At 27.9% G+C, this 11,755-nt stretch overlaps 1 long non-coding RNA gene across 1 annotated transcript; it reads right to left on the bottom strand.

Moving 5' to 3' along the window:
- Positions 1–1,626: 1,626 nt before the first annotated feature.
- Positions 1,627–3,926, bottom strand: LOC126552098 (uncharacterized). Its single transcript, XR_007605950.1, has 3 exons — positions 3,701–3,926; positions 3,517–3,612; positions 1,627–3,256 (listed from the first exon to the last, which is right to left on the bottom strand). It is a non-coding gene; the product is annotated as an uncharacterized LOC126552098 (long non-coding RNA).
- Between the last annotated feature and the right edge of the window lie 7,829 nt (positions 3,927–11,755).

Below are 11,755 nucleotides of genomic sequence, written 5' to 3'. Positions count from 1 at the left end.
ATGCGACTCGTTCTTTCTTGCAGTATTTCCAAAAGCTTATCTTTAGTAGACAGAGGGTTTTAAACAACTTATTTTATATTTTTCTTTTCACCAATATTCGGGACGGATCAGGCTGTATAACGGGTGGTTAGTGGTAAAACCACTCTCAAAAGAAAATACACTGGCTTAGATATTACTTAATTACAAAAATAAAATTACTAAAATGTTATAGAATTAAATATTTATTTTTGTTTATTCATATTTGGGTTTTCATCATTTATAAACCTTTTAAAATCGTCAGCTAATACTTTTGTCAATTAACTGTTGACTATAATAGACTTAATGTCCGTCGGCTGTTTGCATTAAGCAAGTTTTAGGTCCCGTACTCCCGTAAACCACATACTCCACACTTTAATACGGCAGAGCGATTTCTTCTTTTTTTTTTAACTTCGATGTATAACTTTGCAATATGTCTCATGATTAAATTTAAAAAATGATGAAATTCCTTTTTTTTTTATCAATTTTGTTTTGATAAATACAGTTTTAAAAATAACGAGTACTTAATAGGTTTAAAAATGATGTTTTTGTTATAATAAGTAGGTAATATAAACGCGACACCTACTCTTGAATTATCTGTGCGACTGTGCAAAATTAGACACCTACGGAGAAGAGTGAGAAGGACATTTAGGTATTTGTTCTATAGTGATTTTAGAGAAAAAACAAGTTTTACTATTTATACTATTTATTTAATATACAAAGTTCTTAGGATATTATGAAATCCATTTTAGAACGTATTTTTAAGTATTTAAGTGTATTACATCATTTTATAACTCGCATTAAAATTGAAATATTGCAAAATTTTCTCTGAGAGAGCAAGGAATTGCCAAGGATCAGAAGTTATATTATCGTTTTTAAGACTTACGTTTAATAATATATTATAGTTTAGCTCACCTACTCAAGTATTGATGAAGAACCTAAGGTATATTCAATGTGTGTGTAAGACAGACAACACATTTGTACGTATATAGTCCTCCTCTTGCGGTACTTATTAATTATTTCTGTTACTCAGAAAAAGTCATCATCGCTGCAGTTCATACACTGGCTAGGGCCATATTTATAATTTATACAATCCGAAATAAATTGGTAATTATCAATATTACGCTTATTTCATTTATGATTAAAAAGTACATAATGAGACTCTTAGAGGTATTTAATCTTTTAATATTATAATCTATAAATGAATTAACTGAAATTATTTAATTTAGCTTTAGTACATTTAATAATTTTTCAATCAATTATATTATTACAAATTTGGTAAGTACATAACATTCATTAGGTTTAAATACTCAAAGAATTATTAAATGTATAATATACTAAAAAATCTAAAAAAATATACAAAAACGTTATATAGTATATAAAAAATATATATACATTATACATCTATATATATATATATATATATATATATATATATATATATATTTGTTTATTTTTTTTTTAAGTTCAACACCTCAAATGCCAGGAGTAAAGAGTAAAGCGATAATAAAGTGAAATATGATAATAATATAAAAAACAAGAATACAATATAGAGAAACAATTTTATTAGTAAAACAGGTAATGAATTGAAAAATAATTTTTCACGTTTTTTTTCATTTTACACATTATTAATACAGCTCATAGCGCAATCAAGAGGATTTGCGAACCTAATATTAGTCGAGTGAAATTTAATATTTTAAAAGTAGATATGAAATATACTTAGGTAATAATCGTTGATTATCATCATAATGTTCGCAGACTGCACGTATATCAATAAGATAAACATCACAAGTTGTAAATATTTTAATTTAATTAATTTTTTTAATATTTTTAGCATTTTTCGATAGTTTTAGGGTATTTAACTATTTAAGTAAATCCGGGGCCTATTCATAATATTGGATTACCGACATTGCCTCGACATAACGATTATATTATGTAGGTATAGAGGTTGTACAGAACAATATCTAACGCACAGGTACCCACTCTCTTGTCTATTATTATCTATCAATGTGTGAATTACATTTATAATGTATAGTAGTATGTTCCGGTTGTCAACAACGTTGTTCCGTTGTAGGTACAATGTACCTGGTACATACAATGATGCATATTTATTGGTTTTCTGTGGACGGAGCGGAGTAGTCGTGGACCGAATATAGTACCAAGGGTGTCCTCAAGGGGAAGGAAAGTAGGGGAAATTGCCCTTTTGGCTTTTTTCCGGGTCAATTATCATAGTCGTTATGTAGCATAAAATAATTCTGAAATTAAAAACCAAAAACAGTGTTTTTAACTAATCCGGCCAAGTGCAGTGACAACCAAATTTTTACTTTTTTATTAAAAATAATTTAATGTTTATAGATTGCGTATAGACATGAATATTGAATATAATAGCTTAAAGATATAATACTATTATGCTAATCAGATGATGTAACAAAAATTAAAATACAATATTGCTCCCTCCTCCCTAGACAAATTCCTACGGACGCCATGTACAGTACCTATCTATATACAATACAGTACCTAATAATATAGTAACACACAACCATAAAGCTCTATAATACATGTCCACGCATACGTTAATCGGTCGTATAATAATATTTTGGATTATTCTTTTAGCAAGACGCGTGTCATCACCGGCGTTGTTTTTCAAAAACCAATGGACTCGATACGATTCGAGAAAAACTACACCGTCTACTCGAACACTATTTCGGTCGCTCTAAATCGTATTTACATATTATAAACATTGTGTAACAGTATCGTGTGTTTTTCCTCTTCTACGACCTGCACTACGATACGTTGGTCGGTTGTATAACTGCAGAGTGAGCCGTTTCACCGGGGCCACGCTCATTTTCTGAGTCGATCGTTTTGATTTTTTTTTTATCGAAAATCTCCACGGTACTTCTACAATATCGCAATAACAACGTAATATACTGGAAACAAAATATTATAGTTTTTCCGAACATTCGATTTAAATAAGACAGCGTGTACCATTATCGTACCGTCGTTATATACTATATACAATATACCGCAAGAAGTATAAAATAAATGTAAATATTATGACCTACGTCCTACACTGTCACTACTCTACGAATGGCGTATATTATAACGCTTCAGAGATTATTGTCACGTTAAGTGCCGTGGAGGAACATAATATATTATTGCATTGACAGCGCATCGTCGCCGTAGTCGAAATCGTCGTCTACGATGTCTCTAGTTGCACTTCGAGAAATGTTTCAGGTGCCTCCTGCGAAGTACGAAAACGCGTTTTAAACGCTTTATAATATATTCAATTCGATTCTGCACAGTTGTATTGTTGGGCGTGCTATATTCTACTTCGTTATTTTCCTCTTATTCTCTCACCATTCCTTTTCACCTACTTACGACCTACCCCACCTTCTTGAAGTTTTGTGTTTATAAGTCGCGCCCGCTATATGTACGTCTCGTACGCCGATTAATTATTTTTCCTCTGCCAGTGACTGCTTACTATCATATTATTATATTTACCAGGCCTGCGGTTCCGCCGTTACAACTGTCGCGATCGCGATAACAGTGCCGGATTTATCGATTTCTAAGTTTCTAACTAGACTTTGCATATTTCACCTAAAATAAACACGTGCCGTATGAAATAACGATATTCGTATCAGAAATATAATAATATAACCTGCCGCGGGTCGTTTAAATATCGTACCTGTATAATAATACTGTGCAGTATATACCCATTATACCGGTAAATTGTACGCGGCGGATGTTCGTTGAACTCCGTCGACCATTATTATTATCATCGATACCGCGGCGCGATCAGTGTATATGTGTCCAGAAGAAAAAAAACAATACGTCCATTCAAATTATTATTTCACGATACCTGTTTGGAAAAATAAATAAAAAAAAAACAACTATACACCTAAAACACATTATTTCACGATTTCTGTTGAAAATACGAAAAAAAATCCATATACACCTATATAATATACATAATATTATATTATTATTACATAGATATATTTTATACAACGATGTTGTATCCGTAAACTGTACGCCGTCATTCGACAATTATTTTTTTAAATTCCGAGCAAACAGCTGTAGCGTACGAAAACAAAAATATGACTATATTACTGCTTTTGTAACAATACGTTTTTTTTTTATTTTAGCGGCTGTATATCATACCTACGTGCGGCGAGCGCGAGTATGAAGCTTTGAAGATCCCAAGTATAGTCGCAATTTTCGTATGAAGTCTTAGAGAAACGATTGACAAAGTATATATAGATTATAATCAATGGTGATACACATTTTTTTTTCTGATCAAACAGCTTAATTTTCGTTTCATTATTAGATAACTCGCGGTTATACCTCGGTTATAGCATTATGTATTATGATTCTTCTTAATATTATTTATAACTTATAAAAATATTGATATAATAGTTTAGTGTATTATATAGATTCATAATAATATGATATTATACAGTTGTATTAGTATTTTACAGAAAACAAAACGTAAGTAAACATCATTATTTATTTTGGAGATAATTTCAAATCCTATTTCAAAACTGTACATTAAAAAACAAGTTACAGCTGCTTAAAACGGTAAAATAAGAGTATTTATATTTGTATCCCCACCATTGAATAGTTAAATATACATACATATTAAAAAACGAATTCTGCGTAATATTATTTTCTCAATTTTTTTTATAAGGATTTCTGTTCTAAACTGCTGTATAACCAGTAACTCCCAATTTACGGTAGTGCGTTTTAATAAATATCCTATACAATTTCCATAATATTATGCAATAGCAGCGCCAATAACTCCAGTTACATGTGGGAATTGTAAAATACTTTGAATTGGTATTCAAATGTATTTTAAATTAAAATCTTGTTGGAATTATCAACATTGAGCACCATAAAAAAACAACAGTGAACGAAATGTTCCCTTCAGGGACATTATTTTAGAATTTTGTTTGGAATAAAAAAAGTTTTACCAATACCCAATTTGATCAGAGCTGCCCACAAAATAAATACTTGAAAACCGTTATTAATAATATTACTACATTTTATTATTGATTGTTTTCCCTTTAATTCAAGTTATGAAAACGAGTAAATATATAATTTTTTTTTTCAATTAAAAATAAATAAGCAAAAGTAAATAAGATAATTTGATATATTATAATTATATAATCTTAATGAATACTTAAAATGTTAAATAAGTATTTAATCAACATTCTATAGTGACAAGTTATTGATAACTAAAAAAATATTATTAACACTTTTTACCTAGTATTTAAAATGTCAATGCCCATTTAAATATTATTATTTGTGTTAAAAAAAGATTAATCAATCTCAAAAACACACACACATATTTATATATATATATATATAAAAATATTTATGTAGGAGACCATCATTGTATTTCGAAAATGAGGATTCTGGACCTTTTAATAATAATACACTTATACACTTAATATTTAGCATAACCATAACGTTATGTTATTGGAAGTAAATGCAGGATTACGCAACCCCTACCACCGAAGTAACGAACCATATAGTGTCCTGTTAAATTTGGTTGATTGTAAACGAAGCAATAGATATATTGTATAATTATATTAAATGCAAGCGATATTTTATAAATAGCATTATCCGATCGGTGAACTGAGAAGATTCACTTAATAACAATAATATCAAAAAAAAAAAATTGTGTTAACCACATTGTTAATTGACACGTAGGTATATATCAATGACAATAATAAAATAATAATAAATAACAGCAAAAAAAATTCAGAATAATGTGTTGCAAAAACGAAAATAGTACGCAGTCACGTTTATATACGAAAACGTGTTAAATGTTTTTCTGATTTACACATTTTTTTATTCTTCTTTTAACCGAATCTTAGGATCAAAAAAAAAATATATATATATATATTATACCTATATATTATATCAGAGGTTTGACATGGAATAATAAAACCGTATACTGCCTAAGAAAGTGTATTTCCACTCTAATGCATTTATGCCGAAGAGCCATTATACTAAGTATTTGACCCGATTCAAGTATGGCCGGGTAACATCAATATATTATAATATATTATTATCAGTGCCATGCGTTTAATACTTTAATTTTATTAATCGAAACGGTCGACTTAAAACGGATACCTAGGTATATACCTGTCATATCGTTATATAATATTATTACTACGACACTACGTCCGTTGTCTTTTCATATTCGTTGTTGGGATTCGAACTCTGCAGCTCAGTTTTCTACCAAAATAGACACAAATCATATCAATAATAATTGTAGATACCCACTATATTCAAATAATCGGATAAAACTCGTAAATACTGTATTCATCCACAATTTGACATGTACACCGTAGGTGGCACGCACGCATCACATATATTTTGAAAATGGCTTATTTAATCCTCTTTAAAAACTATCGATATCGAATACTCTTAATATTTATTTATATATTTTTACGCGGAAACCCAATTCTAATACTCGAAACGAACGTATGGGTTACAACATCAGCAATATATCACAATAATTATTATGATCCTAAATCTAAACGCACTCCTTTATATACTATATTCCAAGAATATTTTTTACAGGGTGACTGGGAAATCAGAAAAATACCACACCACTGGTTTTTTTATAGATTACATTTTTTTCTTGAGCATTAAAAATCCAATTCACATATACAATGGAACCTCGATAACTCGAATTTCCGATAATTCAAATTTTTTTTCACCCCCGACTGATTCGAGTTGTCGAGGTTCCACTGTAGCTATAACTGTGCGTGGATCTCATTACAATAGTTAGCACTATATAACCCTTAGCACTCGTGTTATATTTTTAAAGGTAATATAATTATATAAAATGTTGGATTAAAATTAACTTAAATTTTAAGTCTGGATGTCGAAACAATTTTTTTTGTGTTACGCATTTATAATTATTTGAAACAGTGCAAAATCTTCAAACCCGATCATCTCAAAACGCATTATTCTGAGTTAACACTTTGATATGGTCCGCGAGTAGGTATACCGGATAATATTATTATGTATAATAATAATGTGCATTGTGCATTATATTCGGTTGTATCTAGATATATTATAATTTATGATAAATCGAGTTCAATTTTTTTTTCTTAAAAATCTGATCGCTCTCGTCGACGTTGAACCTTCGGGCGTGTGTTGCTCCGGCAAAAATACCATACAGTACAATATGTATGATATATAATAGGCTTATAAAATAATATGCAGAGCATTATTAGTATGTTAAATTGCTTGTGAAATGAAAACCGTTTCCCACACGTTTGTATGCTATATTTTATTGATACACGCTCGAAAATTGCCATTGTATATGATAATATTATGTTTTTTACTTAGAATTTGCACATTTTGGACGAATATTATAATACCTATATCTACATTCTACATGTATACATGTACTGAGTACACGAGAGTGTATAATATTCTATTTTATATATTTTACATCACTATGTCGCCGCGAAATCAAAAAAAAAACATGGAAGGTATTTTTTAAATATTAAGCGAGTGAAAATAATAAAATACCAAAAAAGCTGATAAAATCTTTGTGATTGATACCAAAACACATATTAAAGTATGTACAGTTATACACATATATTATTAACACTTTAATATCAAGGCGTGACCTCAGCCCTCACGGTGATGGAATTATTCAGAGTATATGCTTACCACTATTTCAACCTTTAATAATGAATTTATTAGTACTCTAATTTTAGGAAATTTAAGTATACGTAGAGTTCACTTGGGTAACTTAACCTACCGGGCCTACCTACTTAAGTAAGGATCATTTTTAAACATTTGGATTTCCATACCACTAAAGGATTATCCTGTGGCGATATAAACTCCTTTTTTTTTTCAAACGACAACAAATACTGTACATTTAAATATTAATGTATCTTAATCAATATTTGGACAAGTAATTATCAACATTATAAATTATATAGGTATACCATCTGTAATAATAATATTAACATATAGTTCTTGAAAATAGTTCTACAAAAGTAAAACATATGCAACAAAAGACCCATACACACTTAGTATAATATCTAATTTTTAATAAGACTCAGACAAATATTACAAATTATAAAATTTTAAAGATAATTATTATTATTATGATTTTTATTGTACCTACGATTATAAATTGTGGATCAATCATCTTTACTATAAAAAATTGAATAAATCAAAAATTACTCGTTTGAATATACCTACCTATTCTTTGTGCATACACAATAATTCTAAAAATTTAAATATTTGAATAGATTGTATATTACATTAGAAGAAAACAGTTTAATGAAGGTGAGCGTCTTTGTCAAATCATAATCCATCGTCATAATGAAAGCATAATTTTAAATATATACACCGCAGTATAACCAATCGTGCTGGTAAACGTTTAAAATTTAATTTATGAAAATAAAAATAAATTATTGATTAGACGGGATTCTTTTTTGTGAAAATCTGTGTATAGAAATTTGTGGAAACACATGAGCACAAAAGTTGGTATTATAATAATAGAAGTCGTGCATAAATGTATTTTTTTATTACCAAAATATTCCTGTTACACGTTCCTAGTTTACACGTTTATTAGTTATTACTGCCAAGTTTAGTGATGTTTTATATTTAAACTCGATAATCACAATCGTGATCTATTTCAAATTGGTAATTAATTTGTTCTAATTCATGTATGAGTGTCTATTTCAAGTTTTAATAAACAGAATAATGAACAGAAAATTTTCCATTTTATCTCAATAGTTTTAAATTAAAATACTATGCAAGCTATAATCAATTATCTACGCGTAGTGAAATAATTAATAATTAATCTTCGGTATACTGGTTGGATTTTTATGAATTATCAAAATTCTCGGAAAAACATTCTGTTTCAGATTATGATGAAATTAAAAAAAAAAATTATTTTAATAAATTCTTGTTATAACAAGAGTTATGTAAATAGTTAATAATTGATTTTAAATAATTTAAGAAAAAACATATTTTTTAAAAAACACATAAAATATTACCACCGAGGGTAATATCGATTATAATAACGACAATGGAAATTATTAAGTACTATACACTATATTCAATGAATAGGTACAACTAATAAAAGAATCACTCTGCATGATTATGCCATCTCATCTGTACAATACAACATTGTGACTAGACTCATGGAAAATAACGTTGAGGTATGTTTTACTGACGAACAAATGCGTATTATATAATACCTAAATTTGAATCTTAAGAATTTTTCCATACCAAACTGCTATCTTTATTTAGTATTATTATACTACAGGTACCAACGCGTATATATTGTTCTTATTTCTACGTATATAATATGCAATATTAATTATACGTTATAATCTATGAGCTTTAGACGAACGTTCGGTACATTACTATACATTATAAAGTGCACGCGCGCCGGTTAAGGTAATATTATTATTATTGCCTTAACTTAAAATAAATATTAATAATATTTATTTTACTTGCGAGATTTGCATAAAATGTGCCTTTTTTCTGTAAATTAATTACGGAATCATATATACATTATTATCATACTGTCCTGAAAGTATAAAGTATTATTATTATTATTTTTTTTTTTTCATGAAACGAATACCCACGGTTGGGTTAATATCCCGTGTAAACGTGTGTACCTACGCAACGTCATTGATTTTAATTTAAGCGAAAAACGTTACGCAAAACGAAAGCGCGCACGTATATTCGATTATTGTTATCTCTATATTAATTTATTTATATAATATGTACAAAACCGAAATGAATCTAACCATTTGTTTTTTTTTTTTACGTTAAAATTAAATTCGCATAGCGAGCGCCGTGTGCAAATGCATTGGTATTATGTACACAGCAATATTTGAGGTGGAAAGTCTTTTTTTTCTATACAGTGTACCTTTAAACTGGACACGGTGCACCGTACTGCGGCGTAAACACTAAACACGTATACATTTTTAAAATTTTAATTTAAATATGTTTTAATATTTAGATTAATATTATGTGGCGGACAGAAATGTTTCTGCTGCACCGGTCACGATAACGGTTAACGGTTATTCGGTGGCCAAAAGATTAATCGTAAACAAGTTAAAATAATTTTAACGACTTGTGTGTTTAATATTTTTATAATTCACCCTAACCATTGGAGACTATTTTTTTAGACTTAATAAATATCTATTTAATACGCTTCAGTTCACTTTGAGTTTATCAAACATTTTTTTTCCAAGATTAACATTATGATACATTACGCAAATAAAATATTAAAAGCTCAAAACCTCGTACCCGGCAAAACGTATACATAAATGCATTCTGCTCATAACACAAGTGTATATGTTTATATAGCTGGGCATGTACCGTTTCTGTCGAAATTTTAAACCACCGTTTTCGCCTCTATTAAAAAAAAAAAGGTTTGATTCTCGTTTCCACCTGCATATAATATTTGTCATACTCAAACTATTATACCTATATTATATTTTCTTAGAGAAAATTTTGCATTTTTATGTATAATATAAGCGTTTAGTATATAATCAGTATTATGATTATTAATTATATTATAGTTTATATTGTATTTATTTTTTTTTTTTTAGCGTAATTATGTTTAAATACTATGTCATTGTTATAAGGTTAATTGTAATTATATTTTTTTTTTTACTTAAAATAACATTGCATACAGTTTAGTATTAAAGAAATATAACAATAACCAATGATGTAATTAAAAAAAGTCGCTTAATTACCTAATAATTAATACTATATGTCATATATTTAACATACGATAGTATAACGAGATGTTTTTATTTTTGAACCACTCAGACTTACTAGTTTCAGTACATATAGATAAAGTTGATTTATTTTTTGGAATATTTAAATTATATTCCAATATTATATATTATATTAATATTTAAAATATTAAAATCTATTTTAATTTATTAAACTTCTGTCTTGCAAATTTTCAACTAAAACTTTTAAAAATAAATTGGTTGTGATTTAAAAAAACTGAATTCTCATTATAGTGCAAGTGAAACGAATAACAATTCATAATTTTGGTAGTTCTATACAAATATTTCGTCATGAATTTCCATATTTTTGGAAAACATTTACATTTTCATCAATATATGTATTATAGTTATCTAGTAAATAATTTATGTACTTTAAGGATACATATTAATATACTTGTCTGGAATGTCTGGCATTGAATCAAATACAAAACATTTGGATATATTATATAACTAGAAATACAATAGGTATATCATACTATCTATTTATTATGTATTTTAGCATTTATATGTGATAAACATTTAGGATTTCCTATAATTTCCATTAAAACTTTTTTGTTCTTTTACTTCCAATAAATGTGGAATTATTTTAATTTAATGGTATTATTAAGTTTTTTTTATCCCAATAACCGTATTTAAAAGCTTAATATAGAAGAATCTAAAAAAAAAACTATAATTGAGTGCAACGGAAACGTTGTTCATAGAAATTCTTGAGTTCATTATTACACTATGTAAATTAGTTTTATATTTTAAAAGTATTCGAGAAAGTTTTCATTAAACTTTTAACTTACATTTTAATCAAACTTAAGTATAATCGGAAAGTTATAGAAATAAAACGTGAAAATTAATTTAAATTTTTAAATAACAACCATAACTAAAGTAAATTGTTATGACGACGCAATTTAAATTAACGAAAAAAATATTCAAATACTACGTTAGAA

The sequence above is a fragment of the Aphis gossypii genome, chromosome X (assembly GCF_020184175.1).
Source record: "Aphis gossypii isolate Hap1 chromosome X, ASM2018417v2, whole genome shotgun sequence".
Lineage (NCBI taxonomy): Eukaryota > Metazoa > Arthropoda > Insecta > Hemiptera > Aphididae > Aphis > Aphis gossypii.
This window is presented reverse-complemented; position numbering and strand designations above follow the sequence as displayed.